Below are 5,794 nucleotides of genomic sequence, written 5' to 3' on the forward strand. Positions count from 1 at the left end.
CCTCCGTCTCCTCCTTGTCTGAACTCGCCACAATATATTAAGTAATCCAAAGTATTCAGAATACGTTACTGTCATTGAGTAACGTAACGGAATACGTTACAGAATACATTTTGGGGCATGTATTCTGTATTCTGTAATGGAATACATTTTAAAAGTAACCTTCCCAACACTGTCCAAGGCGATGTTCAGTTTGGCGGCGAGTGAGGTGTCAATAAAGTTCTGCTCAGCCCCAGAGTCAATGAAAACGGAGAGAGAATGAGAAACAGTCCGAACACGCAGAGTAGCCGGCAAAAGAAGTCTGGGGAGAGGGCTTTCACTCGACAGATCGCCCACCAGCACCCTCACGATCACTGGTGTGCGCGCCCTTTTGCCAGCGTTGGGCAGGAGGAGACAGAGTGGCCCTTACGGCTGCAATAAACGCACTCACCGGAGGCAAGACGGCGCTGGCGCTCCGCGGGCGACAGCTGTGAGCGCCCAAGCTGCATGGGCTCTTCCCCATCCCTGGTGTCGGCGTCACACGACCCATGGGCTGCAGTAGGGGTCCCACAAAAGTCCAGCGGGGCATGCCCCGAACGCGCGCGTGCGCTCCGATGTGCGCGCACCTGATCGTCCACCCGCATACACAAAACCAGAAGCGCATCCAGGGAGGAAGGCAGTTCACGGAGCATTAGTTCATTCTTTATTTCCTCATTAATATTAGTGAGCAATGCACTTTTAAGGGCCTCTTCCCCCCATTTCGCCTGTTCAGCCAAGGTAGAAAAGTCAATAGAAAAATCAGCCATGCTGCGTTTACCTTGTTTAAGCGCAAGCAAGCGCTGGCCGGCGGTGGCAGTTGTGGCTTTCCTGTCAAACACACCTTTAAACTTAGTAAGAAAGTCAGAAAAGGTGATGTCCAGCTCCGCCTGAAGCGCAGCTTGAGCCCAGGTTAGAGCACGGTCCTGGAGTAACTGGACGATATAAGCGATTTTCGCACCATCAGTAGAAAAGGCTTGCGGTTGCTGGCGAAACTGAAGGGCACACTGAGTGAGGAAACCAGCACATTTATCAATCTCTCCCGTGAAAGCCCTGGGAGTGGGGAGGAATCTGTCAACGTGAACAGGTGAGGGAGCAGGTGGCGTGACACTTACTGCTGGAGCTGGCGCCTCCGACGGAGGAGCGGCGACCAGTGGAGCGGCCGGTAGCGGTGTTAGCCGGGCCACGGCCTGTGTGAGGTTCGCGAGCTCTGCTCGAAGGTGAATGAACATCTGCTCGTGGCGTGCCAGCATCGCGGCCAAAGTGGCGAGGGTGGGAGTCGAGACCGCTGGATCTGCTGAATCCATTTCCGTGGCTGGATGATTCTGTCATGATCTGGTACAGGGATTCAAACGCAGAGCGGTAAGGTATCTCCAAGGTGTAGTTTATTTACAGTGCCAGTGCAATATATGTACAGTGAAGGGATCCAAAACTCCGGGGGAATCACAGGGTAACTCGCTCACGTCTTCTTCGCTCACACTCACACACGTTCCCGCAGCAGGGAGGTCGCAGGTATAGTCAGGTCAGTCTCTCTCAAGGTTTCTGTACCACATGAATAGGATTTTGCTCATTTTTGTACGAGTCTCAGATATGCATGTGACTGCACTGTTTCTTTGCCTTCAAATCAGTTACCCCTACAGCAAGTTTCTATACTTTACTTAGCATTCCAGATATATCCACCAGACCTTTTGCATGAAATAAGGAAATGCAAAGTATGTAAGGCAGAATTATAGTGAAATATATAGAAATTACAACATAGGGATGTGTCTAGGCTAGGCTAAAGTCTGGATAACTTCACACTGATATAAAAACAGATAACTGAATGAGTGTAACCTCATTCTCCAGCCAGTAAGTGCTTAAAAAACAAGAACAACAATCAATGTACTTTGATACCCAAAATCCAATTCAAGGTCACTCCATCAATTCTCTGAATATTTGTGACCGAAGCCTAAAGATGTAAAAATAGCAAAACATCAACAGATTAATTATTGTGGCCTCAGGTAATGTGGCACATTTACTTGATGATACCCAAAGAGCCGGCATCCATATGGGATGGTACTGCATGTGCTCAAGTATTCCTTGGTGACTTGGACTGTATGTTTAATGCACAGCTCCCATGGCAAACCATTACAGAGTCTTCTGTTAGACACAGCTCCTTCTCCGGGGAGACCAGCAACCAATTAAAATAACCTTGAATGGAAGATGCTCCCAGGAAGGATTACGCGCCAGTTGGTGACAGGTGGACAAGGGAGCTCATCACAGGTATGTGTGTTTTCTGGGAGAAGACAGCTTAAAAAAAGGTTTTTATGTTGACGTATTTGCACATGGGATCTTCTGCTGCATCTGCACCAACTGTTGAGAGAAAAGAAACATGGCAGGGATGGTGGGAGGGATTTGACATCACATGGGACATCAATTTTGAGTTCCTATCACTGTTATTTATAAATGGCTCACAGTGTACATTTTTAGGGCTGATGTAGCTGTCACTCGCGCTGTGACAGTGAGTAATGAGCTTCACATGCCTTTGATTTTCATTTCTATCTCTTCTATCCCATTTAGTGTATTAAGGTTGGTTTATATTACTTTTATGACTAATTACAGTTAGATGCAACAACAATCACCCGTATATCCGAGTATGACTTCCAGCAACTTTCAGTTGTTTCTTCATGCATGTTGATTATAATGTCATAACAGTGAGCTGTCAGTTGAAAATTAAGTATTTACTATTTAACAGCAACCATCTGTTTTGTAAGTCAGTGCCTATTTTCATTGAAAAATGTTATAAAAAGATTCCAATAGTAGGTAAAGAAGGACTTAGCAAACGTTAATTTCTATATCTATTTAAAGTTAAACAGGACATGAAATGACTTATTCACATCATGGAGCCACAGTAAGCCTGTCTGTGAAGCTGGATTTAAGAAATCAGTGCTTAAAGTTGTAAAAACATCTTCTGTCAGCACGGGACGTGATGTCATGTGGTTGGTTGGTTGATTGTGGCTAATAGACTTGTTAGCTAACTAGTGCCAGAACTGATAACTCATAAGTACACTAAAACTACAAACCAGTTTAAGGGGGTCACTTTGTGCTGCAACAATGAGTTTGATGTTAAACTACTGTCCATTTTCACTGTTTGTCTCTTTAGCTGGCTGTTCGTCATTTGGCTAGCTGCACTCAAATTGGAAAATCTGTCTGTTAGCAGTAATGTTTGGGTTTGTAAAGCACTTTATAAAAGAGGACTTTGTAGAGGAGAGCCCGTTTGAGTCAGGTAACAGGTTGTTCATCAGATGGACAAAGTCAGGGCTCAATGACCCGTGAAAAGGAACCAAAAACTGGAGGCTTTGTGACTTTGAACATAAATTAATTTTACTATTTACTTCTTGACAGAGAATGCTTAATAGCAACTAAATTCAACAGCGAGCAATAGCTAGGTATTATGAGAAGTGCAGAGCTAAGGCCAGAATATAAGCTGAGTCAGGTCACAGGAACAGCAGGGGGAGGAATGGGCAGATGGAAACTATAGCGAACCAGGGACACTGGAACAAAGGAGATAATAATCAGAATGGTCCGCAGCGTTGTGAATGAATCCAAGATTTAACAACTAAGATGTCTTACGTGGCTGCAGGTGGAGATTAGCTTGAGGAGGAGGTGAACTACATCCGAGTGAATACAGAGTGTGATGTGGGTGCGCAGGGAGGAAGGCAGGTGAGGATGGCACTTTGCAAGAGTAAGTTTTACCAGCAGCAACAGACCAGAATCCCGAGGCTTGACTGTGGCGAGAGTTGGAAGATATATCCAGGTGCCGACTAGGGAACAGGAGAAGAGGGTTAAGCAAAACACGCTGAGGAGGACAAGAAAGAATGTGAGGCCGAGGACTGCCTATGGTAAGCAGACAATCTGGTGAAGGTTCATTGTGAGCGCTGGTCATAAATACTGCTGGAGTAATTGCCAACAGGTGAGGAGCAAGGAGGAGTGAGGAGGGCTCCACCCAGGAGAGGAGAGCCAATGCTGTGGAAAGTTACTCAGACTCACCCAGATCATGACAGACAAGCTTAAGTCAGCATCTGATTTTTTCTCTCCTGTCCGGCTATACTGTGATCAGTGCTATTGACTATGTGCACGAGAAAATGCTAACTTCCTGGTTTGAGACCGGATGTGGGGTTGTGCATTTCCGGTAGCTTTACTTTGCGGTCAATCGCTACTGCGAAGATATACTCCAAAATCATGTCCAAAACTCGAAAACGGAAAGATTGCGTTAAGTTACAAAGAGCAGAAGGTGGGAACTCTCACCACTGTTGTGTCATAAAAAATCTAATGATCAATTTTGACGTTTAAAGCGTTTAGATCGATCAGTTGTTTACATCACTCAACACAAGCGGAACTGCATCACTGATTGCAGAAGACACATCGTCCACATTCAGAAGTATCTCTGTATAATGACTGGTCTTATGATTTAAACAGGCAAATGTTCAGCATTCAAACTACAGGTGAAGAATAGTCAAACCAGATGTTTCCCCCGTTATGTCGATATCAGCTAGTCACACCTACACAGCATGTTAACAAACCGTGAAAAAAGCCACACAAAAAATGAATGATTGCTGGTAACGGTTTCTATACATTAGTATTTACGAAGGGTATGTTGTGACTTACCTTCAAAATTACAGCAGTCCCTCGCTATAACGCGGTTCACCTTTCACCTCGCTGTTTCGCGGATTTTTTAGTGCAAGTTTGCATGCTTTTTTTTACGTCACATTGTGTCCTGCGTCCTGATCGCTGCAGACGATCTCCTCCGTGACGTCTCTCCTGTACAGTACAGAATCGCTGCATCGATCTCTAGCAGTGTGACTCTGAAGTGCAGTACTGTATGTCCACGATGTCCACGAAACGTTTTGCACCGTCAAAAAATAAAATTGGCTACTTGATTTCACCTATCGCTGGTTAATTTTAGAACATAACACCCGCGATAAACGAGGGACAGCTGAGAAATCTCTCCTTCCTCAACGAGCTCAACAACTTTTATGCTCGTTTTGAGCAAGGGAACCCCATAATCACAACAAAAGCAGAAGTGACGCCAGACCACCAACCTCTGACTCTCTCCCCCACTGATAGGAGCGGTGCTGAGCAGGATCAATGTCCACAAGGCTGCAGGTCCCGATGGCATCCCCGGGCGTGTTCTCAGAGCGTGTTCTGGGGAGCTTGCAGGAATGCTCACAGACATATTCAACCTGTCCTTGGCCCACGCTGTGGTACCGGCCTGCTTCGAATCCACCTCCATCGTCCCGATACCCAAAAACTCCAACCCATCTTGCCTCAATGACTACCACCCAGTAGCACTCACCCCCATCATCACTAAGTGCTTAGAGCAGCTGGTCCTAGCACACTTCAAATCCTGTCTCCCCCCCACCCTGGACCCCCACTAATTCGCATACCACCAGAACAGGAGCACAGAGGATGCAGTCTCCATCGCACTGCACTCTGTCCTCTCACACCTGGACAACAACAACAACAACACCTACGCCAGAATGCTGTTTATAGACTTCAGTTCAGCATTCAATACAATCCACCCCTCACAACTCATCAGGAAACTGACAGACCTGGGCATCAGTTCCCTCATCTGCAAATGGTTACTGGACTTCCTGACCAACCGCCCCCAACATGTCCGGCTGGATATCCGCTGCTCATCTACAATCACAATGTACCACAAGGCTGTGTGATGAGCCCTTTCCTCTACTCCCTCTTCACCCACGACTGCAGACCTGCTGATGGTTCCAACACCATCATTAAG

The sequence above is a fragment of the Pundamilia nyererei genome, unplaced genomic scaffold (genome assembly GCF_000239375.1).
Source record: "Pundamilia nyererei isolate P.nyererei 1_Seehausen unplaced genomic scaffold, PunNye1.0 scaffold00115, whole genome shotgun sequence".
In the NCBI taxonomy this organism is placed as follows: Eukaryota; Metazoa; Chordata; class Actinopteri; order Cichliformes; family Cichlidae; genus Pundamilia; species Pundamilia nyererei.